A 15,161-nucleotide genomic window follows, 5' to 3' on the forward strand; every position below is an offset into this window, starting at 1 on the left:
GCCGCATGCACTGCCTCGCCGCTGTTCCCTGTGTATAAATGTACGTGTGCAAGTCTGCCGCATGCACTGCCTCGCCGCTGTTCCCCAGTGTATAAATGTACTTGTGCAAGTCTGCCGCATGCACTGCCTTGCCGCTGTTCCCTAGTGTATAAATGTACGTGTGCATGTCTGCCGCATGCACTGCCCCGCCGCTGTCCCCTAGTGTATAAATGTACGTGTGCAAGTCTGCCGCATGCACTGCCTCGCCGCTGTTCCCTAGTGTATAAATGTACGTGTGCAAGTCTGCCGCATGCACTGCCTCGCCGCTGTCCCCTAGTGTATAAATGTATGTGTGCAAGTCTGCCGCATGCACTGCCTCGCCGCTGTCCCCTAGTGTATAAATGTATGTGTGCAAGTCTGCCGCATGCACTGCCTCGCCGCTGTTCCCCAGTGTAAAAATGTCCTTGTGCAAGTCTGCCGCATGCACTGCCTTGCCGCTGTTCCCTAGTGTATAAATGTACGTGTGCATGTCTGCCGCATGCACTGCCCCGCCGCTGTCCCCTAGTGTATAAATGTACGTGTGCAAGTCTGCCGCATGCACTGCCTCGCCGCTGTTCCCTAGTGTATAAATGTACGTGTGCAAGTCTGCCGCATGCACTGCCTCGCCGCTGTCCCCTAGTGTATAAATGTATGTGTGCAAGTCTGCCGCATGCACTGCCTCGCCGCTGTTCCCTAGTGTATAAATGTACGTGTGCATGTCTGCCGCATGCACTGCCTCGCCGCTGTCCCCTAGTGTATAAATGTACGTGTGCAAGACTGCCGCATGCACTGCCTCGCCGCTGTTCCCTAGTGTATAAATGTACGTGTGCAAGTCTGCCGCATGCACTGCCTCCCCGCTGTCCCTAAGTGTATAAATGTACGTGTGCAAGTCTGCCGCATGCACTGCCTCGCCGCTGTTCCCTAGTGCATAAATGTACTTGTGCAAGTCTGCCGCATGCACTGCCTTGCCGCTGTTCCCTAGTGTATAAATGTACGTGTGCATGTCTGCCGCATGCACTGCCCCGCCGCTGTCCCCTAGTGTATAAATGTACGTGTGCAAGTCTGCCGCATGCACTGCCTCGCCGCTGTTCCCTAGTGTATAAATGTACGTGTGCAAGTCTGCCGCATGCACTGCCTCGCCGCTGTCCCCTAGTGTATAAATGTATGTGTGCAAGTCTGCCGCATGCACTGCCTCGCCGCTGTTCCCTAGTGTATAAATGTACGTGTGCATGTCTGCCGCATGCACTGCCTCGCCGCTGTTCCCTAGTGCATAAATGTACGTGTGCAAGTCTGCCGCATGCACTGCCTCGCCGCTGTTCCCTAGTGTATAAATGTACGTGTGCAAGTCTGCCGCATGCACTGCCTCGCCGCTGTTCCCTAGTGTATAAATGTACGTGTGCAAGTTTGCCGCATGCACTGCCTCGCCGCTGTTCCCTAGTGTATAAACGTACGTGTGCAAGTCTGCCACATGCACTGCCTTGCCGCTGTCCCCCAGGGTATACATGTACGTGTGGAAGACTGCCGCATGCACTGCCTCGCCGCTGTTCCCTATTGTATAAATGTACGTGTGCAAGTCTGCCACATGCACTGCCTTGCCGCTGTTCCCTAGTGTATTTTTGTACGTGTGCAAGTTTGCTGCATGCACTGCCTCGCCGCTGTTCCCTAGTGTATAAATGTACGTGTGCAAGTCTGCCGCATGCACTGCCTCGCCGCTGTCCCCTAGTGTATAAATGTACGTGTGCAAGTCTGCCGCATGCACTGCCTCGCCGCTGTTCCCTAGTGTATAAATGTACGTGTGCAAGTCTGCCGCATGCACTGCCTCGCCGCTGTCCCGTAGTGTAAAAATGTAAGTGTGCATGTCTGCCGCATGCACTGCCTCGCAGATGCCCCCTAGTGTATAAATGTACGTGTGCAAGTTTGCCGCATGCACTGCCTCGCCGCTGTTCCCTAGTGTATAAATGTACGTGTGCAAGACTGCCGCATGCACTGCCTCGCCGCTGTCCCTAGTGTATAAATGTACGTGTGCAAGTCTGCCCCATGCACTGCCTCGCCGCTGTCCCCTATTGTATAAATGTACGTGTGGAAGACTGCCGCATGCACTGCCTCGCCACTGTCCCTAGTGTATAAATGTACGTGTGCACGTCTGCCACATGCACTACCTCACCGGTGTCCCCTAGTGTATAAATGTACGTGTGCAAGTCTGCCGCATGCACTGCCTCGCCGCTGTTCCCTAGTGTATAAATGTACGTGTGCAAGTCTGCCGCATGCACTGCCTCGCCGCTGTCCCCTATTGTATAAAGGTACGTGTGCAAGACTGCCGCATGCACTGCCTCGCCGCTGTCCCCTAGTGTATAAATGTACGTGTGCAAGTCTGCCGCATGCACTGCCTCGCCGCTGTCCCCTAGTGTATAAATGTACGTGTGCATGTCTGCCGCATGCACTGCCTCGCCGCTGTTCCCTAGGGTATAAATGTACGTGTGCAAGTCTGCCGCATGCACTGCCTCGCCGCTGTCCCCTAGTGTATTAAAGTACGTGTGCATGTCTGCCGCATGCACTGCCTCGCCGCTGTTCCCTGGTGTATAAATGTACGTGTGCAAGTCTGCCACATGCACTGCCTCGCCACTGTCCCTTGGTGTATAAATGTATGTGTGCATGTCTGCCGCATGCACTGCCTCGTCGCTGTTCCCTAGTGTATAAATGTACGTGTGCATGTCAGCCGCATGCACTGCCTCGCCGCTGTTCCCTAGTGTATAAATGTACATGTGCATGTCTGCCGCATGCACTGCCTCGCCGCTGTCCCCTAGTGTATAAATGTACATGTGCAAGTCTGCCGCATGCACTGCCTCGCCGCTGTTCCCTAGTGTATAAATGTACGTGTGCAAGACTGCCGCATGCACTGCTTCGCCGCTGTCCCCTAGTGTATAAATGTACGTGTGCAAGTCTGCCGCATGCACTGCCTTGCCGCTGTTCCCCTAGTGTATAAATGTACGTGTGAAAGACAGCCACATGCACTGCCTCGCCGCTGTTCCCTAGTGTATAAATGTACGTGTGCAAGTCTGCCGCATGCACTGCCTCGCCGCTGTTCCCTAGTGTATAAATGTACGTGTGCATGTCTGCCGCATGCACTGCCTCGCTGCTGTCCCCTAGTGTATAAATGTACGTGTGCAAGTCTGCCGCATGCACTGCCTCGCCGCTGTTCCCTAGTGTATAAATGTACGTGTGCAAGTCTGCCGCATGCACTGCCTCGCCGCTGTCCCCTATTGTATAAAGGTACGTGTGCAAGACTGCCGCATGCACTGCCTCGCCGCTGTCCCCTAGTGTATAAATGTACGTGTGCAAGTCTGCCGCATGCACTGCCTCGCCGCTGTCCCCTAGTGTATAAATGTACGTGTGCATGTCTGCCGCATGCACTGCCTCGCCGCTGTTCCCTAGGGTATAAATGTACGTGTGCAAGTCTGCCGCATGCACTGCCTCGCCGCTGTCCCCTAGTGTATTAAAGTACGTGTGCATGTCTGCCGCATGCACTGCCTCGCCGCTGTTCCCTGGTGTATAAATGTACGTGTGCAAGTCTGCCACATGCACTGCCTCGCCACTGTCCCTTGGTGTATAAATGTATGTGTGCATGTCTGCCGCATGCACTGCCTCGTCGCTGTTCCCTAGTGTATAAATGTACGTGTGCATGTCAGCCGCATGCACTGCCTCGCCGCTGTTCCCTAGTGTATAAATGTACATGTGCATGTCTGCCGCATGCACTGCCTCGCCGCTGTCCCCTAGTGTATAAATGTACATGTGCAAGTCTGCCGCATGCACTGCCTCGCCGCTGTTCCCTAGTGTATAAATGTACGTGTGCAAGACTGCCGCATGCACTGCTTCGCCGCTGTCCCCTAGTGTATAAATGTACGTGTGCAAGTCTGCCGCATGCACTGCCTTGCCGCTGTTCCCCTAGTGTATAAATGTACGTGTGAAAGACAGCCACATGCACTGCCTCGCCGCTGTTCCCTAGTGTATAAATGTACGTGTGCAAGTCTGCCGCATGCACTGCCTCGCCGCTGTTCCCTAGTGTATAAATGTACGTGTGCATGTCTGCCGCATGCACTGCCTCGCTGCTGTCCCCTAGTGTATAAATGTACGTGTGCAAGTCTGCCGCATGCACTGCCTCGCCGCTGTTCCCTAGTGTATAAATGTACTTGTGCAAGTCTGCCGCATGCACTGCCTCGCCGCTGTCCCCTGGTGTATAAATGTACATGTGCAAGTCTGCCGCATGCACTGCCTCGCCGCTGTTCCCTAGTGTATAAATGTACGTGTGCAAGACTGCCGCATGCACTGCTTCGCCGCTGTCCCCTAGTGTATAAATGTACGTGTGCAAGTCTGCCGCATGCACTGCCTTGCCGCTGTTCCCCTAGTGTATAAATGTACGTGTGAAAGACAGCCACATGCACTGCCTCGCCGCTGTTCCCTAGTGTATAAATGTACGTGTGCAAGTCTGCCGCATGCACTGCCTCGCCGCTGTTCCCTAGTGTATAAATGTACGTGTGCATGTCTGCCGCATGCACTGCCTCGCTGCTGTCCCCTAGTGTATAAATGTACGTGTGCAAGTCTGCCGCATGCACTGCCTCGCCGCTGTTCCCTAGTGTACAAATGTACATGTGTGTTACACTCACCATGGCGGCCATCTGCAGCGTCCCAGTAGATTATCGCGTGTGCGCACGCGTAGGGCCTCATTGGCATAAACTTTGTTGTTCTGAGCGGCGCGCGGCGTGGCGCGCAGTGCGCATGCGCACAAGATGCTGCGCGCGCATTAGGCCGCGCGCGTGCGCAGTAGCGGCGGGCGCGCGTACGCATGTGCGCGCGCACGCGCAAACGGAGGCACACGTTCTGCGCATGTGCAGAGCGTTAATTCTGGCGCCAATCTAGGGTATATAAGCAGCACTGCCCTTAGATGCAGTGCTGCTCGTTCTGACAGCTTGTCTCCCTGTTGGTGAACCTTGTTCCTGCTTACTGATCCTGATCTTCCGCTGTGACCTTTGGCTTGTGACCCCGACTACTGCTTGATCTCTGCCGGCCCCGACTTCTGCTCTGCCTTCTGGATATTCTCTGTCTGCTGCCTGCCCCGACCCCTGGCTTGTGACCCCGACCACCGTTGATCTCCGCCTGCCCCGACCACTGGCTTGTTATCTCGACTTCAGCATATTCCACCGGCCTTGGAATCTCTAGCCTCCATCGGACCAAGTCTACTCCACAATCAGTGTCACCTGTTCTCCCGACCACTCGCTGAGGCAATCCCAGTAGTGACCTGGTAGGGCACTAGGCAGCGAAGCTCCACATCCCCCTCCTGGGGTTGTGGTCCTGCACTCCCCTCAAGGGAGTGTGGGTGAAGACCCGTGGTCACCTAGACTCCACTACTGGGTAACGCCTCTTCCTTCGTGGGAGGGTCAACAGGGACTGAAGAGAATCTTAACAGTAACGAGCAGCCAAGATGGACACTGGTGGAACTCGTTCTCCCGTGGAGATTCTTTATGACCTTGTGACACAACTACGTGTTTCTATGGATGAAGTCCAGAAGGGTTATCAGGAGATCCGGGACCAACTCCGAGGTACTGGGCCTGTTGCTGATGTCGCTGCAGTCCCTCCTGCTGTGCCCGCGGCTGCCCCGGTGGTTCCTCCTCCAGTCGGAGAGGGTGCAGTTGCTGCTCCTCCTGAACCTCGTTTACCTCTGCCTGAACGTTTCTCAGGGGATCGCTCCAAATTCCGATGGTTTCAAAGTGCCTGCCGTCTGCATTTTTCCCTGTTACCTAGGACTTTTGCCAGTGAAGAAATCAAGGTAGGAGCTGTGATATCCCTTCTTCAAGGGGAACCCCAGGCGTGGGCCCTTCGTTTGGTGGAGCAACGTCATCCAGCATTACTAAGCCTTGATTTGTTCTTTGAGACCATGGCAGAGATCTATGATGATCCCGGTAGAGCCGCTTCTGCGGAGAGCGCCCTCCAGTCCCTTCGGCAGGGCAGAAGACCAGTCGAGGATTATGTGTTGGAGTTCCGCCGCTGGGAAGCGGATGTCTCGTGGAACGATTCTGCCCTAAGGTTCCAGTTTCGGCAGGGACTCTCTGACACCCTTAAAGACGAGCTGGCCCGGGTGGGGGTTCCGGATTCCCTTAAAGATCTCATCCAGCTGGCCATACAGATCGACAGACGCCTCAGAGAGCGACGTTCCGAAAGGGCTGGAGCTCCTCGACCAGCTTGGAGTCTACCCAGCCCGAGACCTGCTGTTATCCCTCCACCGTCCATTCCCCCTGGTTTGGACGAGCCCGAGCCTATGCAGATAGGTCTAGCCCGGCCCGCTCTCTCGCTGGAGGAAAGACAGCGTCGAAGATCTGCCAATCTGTGCTTATATTGTGGAGCGTCTGGGCACTTCCGGATCAACTGCCCGATCAGACCACCTGGTGAGCTTGACTTTTTAATATGTGCAAGTGGTTCTCCTGCTCCCCCGCTTGCCTCCTCTCATATTCCGCTCACTCTCTCGTTACAGGGCCCTCAAGGAAGGAGCGTTACGATTAAAGCCATCGTGGACTCTGGAGCCTGCTCATGTTTCTTGGACATCCAGTTGGCGCAACAGCTCCAGCTCCCTACCTGCCGTAAGCGCCAACCCCTGGTCATCCAGTTGGCAGATGGATCTGCCATTGGTTCCGGTCCTATTACCACTGAAACCCTGCCACTTCTGGTTACCATTCAAGAGGAACATCAGGAATATCTGAGTTTTGATCTGTTACCTTCTCCTTTATTTCCAGTGATCCTTGGAATGCCGTGGCTAAATACTCATAACCCTGCTATCAATTGGGTCTCTCATGAAGTCGCATTCCAGTCAGATTATTGTCTGCGTTCCTGCTTCCCTCGTGCAGGAACTTTATTCTGTATGAACTCTCCCCAGAGAAACATTATTCCTGCAGTCTACCATGATTTCCTGGATGTATTCGACAAATCCAAAGCAGATGCCTTACCTCCGCACCGACCCTATGACTGCCCCATTGATCTTCAACCAGGAGCTCCCATTCCCTTCGGAAGAACGTACCCTTTATCCGAGCCCGAGACTCTAGTTCTTAAGGAGTACATTCAAGAGAATCTCACCAAGGGTTTCATCCGTCCGTCTACCTCTCCTGCAGGGGCCGGAATATTCTTTGTTGAGAAGAAGGATGGTTCTTTACGGCCCTGTGTCGATTATCGGGAGCTCAATAAGATCACCATCAAGAATCGCTATCCTCTTCCATTAATGCCCGACTTGTTCCGGAGGCTCCAGTCCGCCTGTATCTTTTCCAAATTGGACTTGCGTGGAGCTTACAATCTGATCAGAATCCGAGAAGGGGACGAGTGGAAGACAGCCTTTCGTTCCCGGTTTGGTCACTTTGAATATCTAGTAATGCCTTTCGGATTATGCAATGCTCCAGCTACATTCCAACATTTTGTCAACGACATCTTCAGGGACTTTATCGACCACTTCATGGTAGTATACCTGGATGACATCCTCATCTTCTCTTCTTCCCTGGAAGAGCATCACCTTCATGTAAGAAGGGTTCTAGCTCGTCTCCGCGTTCATGGATTATATGCAAAGCCGGAAAAATGTGAATTCGACCAAGTTAATATACAGTTTCTAGGTCTGAAGATCTCTCCAGGAGGAGTCGAGATGGACCCTCAGAAGGTCACAGCTATCCTAGACTGGCCAACACCTGTGGATCGTAAGTCCGTCCAACGCTTTATTGGCTTTGCTAATTTCTACAGGAAATTTATTAAGAATTTCTCCCAGATTGTGGCTCCTATCACCCAGTTGACCAGCACGGCTCGTGCGTTTAAGTGGACTCCTGCTGCTCAGTCTGCCTTCGAGAAACTGAAGTCTTGTTTCACATCCGCACCTATCTTAAAACATCCTGATCCTGCTAAGGCTTTCGTTCTGGAGGTGGACGCCTCAGAGGTCGCTGTGGGAGCCGTCTTGTCTCAGCGGTTTGGTCCAAGATCCATTCTCCACCCAGTGGCGTTCTTTTCCCGAAAACTAAACACGGCTGAAAGGAACTACGATGTTGCGGACCGGGAGCTTCTTGCCATTAAGGCCGCTTTTGAGGAATGGAGATACCTTCTAGAAGGAGCAGAGCAACCAATCCTAATCCTGACAGACCACAAGAACCTAGAATACCTACGTTCAGCCAAGAGGTTAAGACCACGTCAGGCTCGGTGGTCGCTCTTCTTTTCCAGGTTCAACTTCCACTTGACCTATCGCCCTGGGTCCAAAAACGTTAAGCCGGATGCACTATCAAGAATGTTTCAACCTGAGGCGGTACCTGATCCAGCACCCGAAACAATTCTTTCTCCACAACAGTTTCTATTATTACAGTCTAATGTCTTGGAACTCATCAAACAGGCTTCCTCTCAACTCAGTACGCCTCCGGATCTACCAAGTAAGGAAGGCCTCTATTACTTTCAGGACAAGATCTTCGTTCCTACCGACACACGCATGCTGGTTCTTCAGGCCTGCCATGACAGTAAATTAGCAGGACACTTTGGGGTTCACAGGACACAGGAACTCTTACAAAGAAAGTTTTGGTGGCCCGAACTGGTCAAGGACTGTAAATCCTACGTTACATCCTGTGAAACATGTGCCCGCTCTAAGAATCTTCGTACTCGTCCCTGGGGCCTCTTGAACCCTCTTCCGGTCCCAACCCGGCCATGGAGCGACATCGCAATGGATTTTATAGTGGATCTACCCCCTTCAGAGGGATTCACAACTATTCTGGTCGTGGTGGATCGCTTTTCTAAAATGGCCCACTTTCTTCCGTTGAAACAAGTTCCCTCAGCCGCAGAGACTGCCCGAGTTTTTATCCAAGAAATAGTGCGACTTCATGGTCTGCCATCCAATATCGTGTCCGACCGGGGGTCACAATTTACTTCACGGTTTTGGCAAGAACTTTGCAAGGGTCTCCAAATCAAACTGTCCCTCTCTTCAGGGTACCATCCACAGACCAACGGTCAAACAGAGAGGACGAACCAAACATTGGAGCAATATATCCGATGCTTCACTGCTGCTTCCCAGGACGACTGGTATTCCCTGTTGGCCACCGCTGAGTTTGCCTTCAATAATTCGGTTCACTCATCCACCCATCAGTCACCATTCTTCATTAACTATGGAATACACCCCACGTTTCTGCCTGGCCTGGATGTTTCTTCTGATTGTCCGGGAGTACTGGAAAGAATTTCAAATATTAAACGGAACTTTGACATGGTTCACAGTGTTCTGCAACAGACTCAGGAAAGAAGTAAAGGGTCTGCCAATAGACACAGAAGAGGAGGACCAGACTTATCTCCTGGGGATCTAGTATGGCTTTCCACTACTAACCTTAAACTCTACTGCCCCTCTAAGAAGTTTGCTCCTAGGTTTATCGGTCCTTTTCCTGTGGTACAAAGGATCAATCCGGTAACAGTTAAATTGAATCTGCCAGCTTCACTTCGAATTCATCCGGTGTTCCATGTCTCCTGCCTAAAGAAGGTTTTACCCAACACGTTTCCCGGTCGTTCCTCTGAGCCGCCTCAACCAATTCTTGTCGAGGGGTCCGAAGAATTTGAGGTGGAGAAAATATTGGATAGCAGGCGGGTAAGAAATTCCCTGCAGTACTTGATCAAGTGGAAAGGGTTTGGAATTGAAGAGAACTCCTGGGAACCCGCTACTAATATACATGCCCCCTTACTAATAAGAAGATTTCACCAGAGATTCCCTGACAAGCCAGGTCCTAGGGGCACCCGGAGGTTGCCCCTCGGGGGGGGGCAATGTTACACTCACCATGGCGGCCATCTGCAGCGTCCCAGTAGATTATCGCGTGTGCGCACGCGTAGGGCCTCATTGGCATAAACTTTGTTGTTCTGAGCGGCGCGCGGCGTGGCGCGCAGTGCGCATGCGCACAAGATGCTGCGCGCGCATTAGGCCGCGCGCGTGCGCAGTAGCGGCGGGCGCGCGTACGCATGTGCGCGCGCACGCGCAAACGGAGGCACACGTTCTGCGCATGTGCAGAGCGTTAATTCTGGCGCCAATCTAGGGTATATAAGCAGCACTGCCCTTAGATGCAGTGCTGCTCGTTCTGACAGCTTGTCTCCCTGTTGGTGAACCTTGTTCCTGCTTACTGATCCTGATCTTCCGCTGTGACCTTTGGCTTGTGACCCCGACTACTGCTTGATCTCTGCCGGCCCCGACTTCTGCTCTGCCTTCTGGATATTCTCTGTCTGCTGCCTGCCCCGACCCCTGGCTTGTGACCCCGACCACCGTTGATCTCCGCCTGCCCCGACCACTGGCTTGTTATCTCGACTTCAGCATATTCCACCGGCCTTGGAATCTCTAGCCTCCATCGGACCAAGTCTACTCCACAATCAGTGTCACCTGTTCTCCCGACCACTCGCTGAGGCAATCCCAGTAGTGACCTGGTAGGGCACTAGGCAGCGAAGCTCCACATCCCCCTCCTGGGGTTGTGGTCCTGCACTCCCCTCAAGGGAGTGTGGGTGAAGACCCGTGGTCACCTAGACTCCACTACTGGGTAACGCCTCTTCCTTCGTGGGAGGGTCAACAGGGACTGAAGAGAATCTTAACAATGTGCAAGTCTGCCGCATGCACTGCCTCGCCGCTGTCCCCTAGTGTATAAATGTACGTGTGCATGTCTGCTGCATGCACTGCCTCGCAGATGCCCCCTAGTGTATAAATGTACGTGTGCAAGTCTGCCGCATGCACTGCCTCGCCGCTGTTCCCTAGTGTATAAATGTACGTGTGCAAGACTGCCGCATGCACTGCCTTGCCGCTGTCCCCTAGTGTATAAATGTACGTGTGCACATCAGCCACATGCACTAACTCACCGCTGTCCCCTAGTGTATAAATGTACATGTGCAAGTCTGCCGCATGCACTGCCTCGCCGCTGTCCCCTAGTGTATAAATGTACGTGTGCATGTCTGCTGCATGCACTGCCTCGCAGATGCCCCCTAGTGTATAAATGTACGTGTGCAAGTCTGCCGCATGCACTGCCTCGCCGCTGTTCCCTATTGTATAAATGTACGTGTGCAAGACTGCCGCATGCACTGCCTTGCCGCTGTTCCCTAGTGTATAAATGTACGTGTGCATGTCTGCCGCATGCACTGCCCCGCCGCTGTCCCATAGTGTATAAATGTACGTGTGCAAGTCTTCCGCATGCACTGCCTCGCCGCTGTTCCCTAGTGTATAAATGTACGTGTGCAAGTCTGCCCCATGCACTGCCTCGCCGCTGTCCCCTATTGTATAAATGTACGTGTGCAAGACTGCCGCATGCACTGCCTCGCCGCTGTTCCCTAGTGTATAAATGTGCGTGTGCAAGTCTGCCGCATGCACTGCCTCGCCGCTGTCCTCTAGTGTATAAATGTACGTGTGCAAGACTACCGCATGCACTGCCTCACCGCTGTTCCCTAGTGTATAAATGTACGTGTGCATGTCTGCCGCATGCACTGCCTCGCCGCTGTCCCCTATTGTATAAATGTACGTGTGCAAGTCTGCCGCATGCACTGCCTCACCGTTGTTCCCTAGTGTATAAATGTACGTGTGCATGTCTGCCGCATGCACTGCCTCGCCGCTGTTCCCTGGTGTATAAATGTACGTGTGCAAGTCTGCCGCATGCACTGCCTCGCCGCTGTCCCCTAGTGTATAAATGTACGTGTGCAAGTCTGCCACATGCACTGCCTCGCCGCTGTCCCCTGGTGTATAAATGTATGTGTGCATATCTGCCGCATGCACTGCCTCGTCGCTGTTCCCTAGTGTATAAATGTACGTGTGCATGTCTGCCGCATGCACTGCCTCGCCGCTGTCCCCTAGTGTATAAATGTACGTGTGCAAGACTGCCGCATGCACTGCCTCGCCGCTGTTCCCTAGTGTATAAATGTACTTGTGCAAGTCTGCCGCATGCACTGCCTCGCCGCTGTCCCCTGGTGTATTAATGTACATGTGCAAGTCTGCCGCATGCACTGCCTCGCCGCTGTTCCCTAGTGTATAAATGTACGTGTGCAAGACTGCCGCATGCACTGCTTCGCCGCTGTCCCCTAGTGTATAAATGTACGTTTGCAAGTCTGCCGCATGCACTGCCTCGCCGCTGTTCCCCTAGTGTATAAATGTACGTGTGCAAGTTTGCCGCATGCACTGCCTAGCCACTGTCCCCTAGTGTATAAATGTACATGTGCATGTCTGCCGCATGCACTGCCTCACCGTTGTTCCCTAGTGTATAAATGTACGTGTGCATGTCTGCCGCATGCACTGCCTCGCCGCTGTCCCCTAGTGTATAAATGTACGTGTGCAAGACTGCCGCATGCACTGCCTCGCCGCTGTTCCCTAGTGTATAAATGTACTTGTGCAAGTCTGCCGCATGCACTGCCTCGCCGCTGTCCCCTGGTGTATAAATGTACATGTGCAAGTCTGCCGCATGCACTGCCTCACCGCTGTTCCCTAGTGTATAAATGTACATGTGCAAGACTGCCGCATGCACTGCCTCGCCGCTGTCCCCTAGTGTGCAAATGTACGTGTGCAAGACTGCCGCATGCACTGCCTCGCCGCTGTCCCCTAGTGTATAAATGTACGTTTGCAAGTCTGCCGCATGCACTGCCTCGCCGCTGTTCCCTAGTGTATAAATGTACGTGTGCATGTCTGCCGCATGCACTGCCTCCCTGCTGTCCCCTAGTGTATAAATGTACGTGTGCAAGTCTGCCGCATGCACTGCCTCGCCGCTGTTCCCTAGTGCATAAATGTACGTGTGCAAGTCTGCCGCATGCACTGCCTCGCCGCTGTTCCCTAGTGTATAAATGTACGTGTGCATGTCTACCGCATGCACTGCCTCGCAGATGTCCCCTAGTGTATAAATGTACGTGTGCATGTCTTCCACATGCACTGCCTTGCCGCTGTCCCCTAGTGTATAAATGTACGTGTGCAAGTCTGCCGCATGCACTGCCTCGCCGCTGTTCCCTAGTGTATAAATGTACGTGTGCAAGTTTGCCGCATGCACTGCCTCGCCGCTGTTCCCTAGTGTATAAACGTACGTGTGCAAGTCTGCCGCATGCACTGCCTCGCCGCTGTTCCCTAGTGTATAAATGTACGTGTGCAAGTCTGCCACATGCACTGCCTTGCCGCTGTCCCCTAGTGTATAAATGTACATGTGGAAGACTGCCGCATGCACTGCCTCGCCACTGTTCCCTAGTGTATTTTTGTACGTGTGCAAGTCTGCTGCATGCACTGCCTCGCCGCTGTTCCCTAGTGTATAAATGTACGTGTGCAAGTCTGCCGCATGCACTGCCTCGCCGCTGTCCCCTAGTGTATAAATGTACGTGTGCAAGTCTGCCGCATGCACTGCCTCGCCGCTGTTCCCTAGTGTATAAATGTACGTGTGCAAGTCTGCCGCATGCACTGCCTCGCCGCTGTCCCCTAGTGTATAAATGTAAGTGTGCATGTCTGCCGCATGCACTGCCTCGCAGATGCCCCCTAGTGTATAAATGTACGTGTGCAAGTGTGCCGCATGCACTGCCTCGCCGCTGTTCACTAGTGTATAAATGTACGTGTGCAAGACTGCCGCATGCACTGCCTTGCCGCTGTCCCTAGTGTATAAATGTACGTGTGCACGTCTGCCACATGCACTACCTCACCGGTGTCCCCTAGTGTATAAATGTACGTGTGCAAGTCTGCCGCATGCACTGCCTCGCCGCTGTTCCCTAGTGTATAAATGTACGTGTGCAAGTCTGCCACATGCACTGCCTCGCCACTGTCCCTTGGTGTATAAATGTATGTGTGCATGTCTGCCGCATGCACTGCCTCGTCGCTGTTCCCTAGTGTATAAATGTACGTGTGCATGTCTGTTGCATGCACTGCCTCGCCGCTGTTCCCTAGTGTATAAATGTACATGTGCATGTCTGCCGCATGCACTGCCTCGCCGCTGTCCCCTAGTGTATAAATGTACGTGTGCAAGACTGCCGCATGCACTGCCTCGCCGCTGTTTCCTAGTGTATAAATGTACTTGTGCAAGTCTGCCGCATGCACTGCCTCGCCGCTGTCCCCTGGTGTATAAATGTACATGTGCAAGTCTGCCGCATGCACTGCCTCGCCGCTGTTCCCTAGTGTATAAATGTACGTGTGCAAGACTGCCGCATGCACTGCTTCTCCACTGTCCCCTAGTGTATAAATGTACTTGTGCAAGTCTGCCGCATGTACTGCCTTGCCGCTGTTCCCCTAGTATATAAATGTACGTGTGAAAGACAGCCGCATGCACTGCCTCGCCGCTGTTCCCTAGTGTATAAATGTACGTGTGCAAGTCTGCCGCATGCACTGCCTCGCCGCTGTTCCCTAGTGTATAAATGTACGTGTGCAAGTCTGCCGCATGCACTGCCTCGCCGCTGTCCCCTAGTGTATAAATGTACGTGTGCAAGTCTGCCGCATGCACTGCCTCGCCGCTGTTCCCTAGTGTATAAATGTACATGTGCAAGTCTGCCGCATGCACTGCCTCGCCGCTGTCCCCTAGTGTATAAATGTACGTGTGCATGTCTGCTGCATGCACTGCCTCGCAGATGCCCCCTAGTGTATAAATGTACGTGTGCAAGTCTGCCGCATGCACTGCCTCGCCGCTGTTCCCTAGTGTATAAATGTACGTGTGCAAGACTGCTGCATGCACTGCCTTGCCGCTGTCCCCTAGTGTATAAATGTACGTGTGCACGTCTGCCACATGCACTAACTCACCGCTGTCCCCTAGTGTATAAATGTACATGTGCAAGTCTGCCGCATGCACTGCCTCGCCGCTGTCCCCTAGTGTATAAATGTACGTGTGCATGTCTGCTGCATGCACTGCTTCGCAGATGCCCCCTAGTGTATAAATGTACGTGTGCAAGTCTGCCGCATGCACTGCCTTGCCGCTGTTCCCTAGTGTATAAATGTACGTGTGCATGTCTGCCGCATGCACTGCCCCGCCGCTGTCCCCTAGTGTATAAATGTACGTGTGCAAGTCTGCCGCATGCACTGCCTCGCCGCTGTTCCCTAGTGTATAAATGTACGTGTGCAAGTCTGCCCCATGCACTGCCTCGCCGCTGTCCCCTATTGTATAAATGTACGTGTGCAAGACTGCCGCATGCACTGC

General features: G+C 53.4%; 1 protein-coding gene across 1 annotated transcript in view; it reads right to left on the minus strand.

The window, feature by feature from the left end:
- The window catches only part of LOC137523088 (uncharacterized), a 66,133-nt gene that overhangs the window by 20,331 nt on the left and 30,641 nt on the right, over window positions 1-15,161 (minus strand). The window lies entirely within an intron of this gene.

This window comes from Hyperolius riggenbachi, chromosome 6 (genome assembly GCF_040937935.1).
Source record: "Hyperolius riggenbachi isolate aHypRig1 chromosome 6, aHypRig1.pri, whole genome shotgun sequence".
NCBI lineage: Eukaryota > Metazoa > Chordata > Amphibia > Anura > Hyperoliidae > Hyperolius > Hyperolius riggenbachi.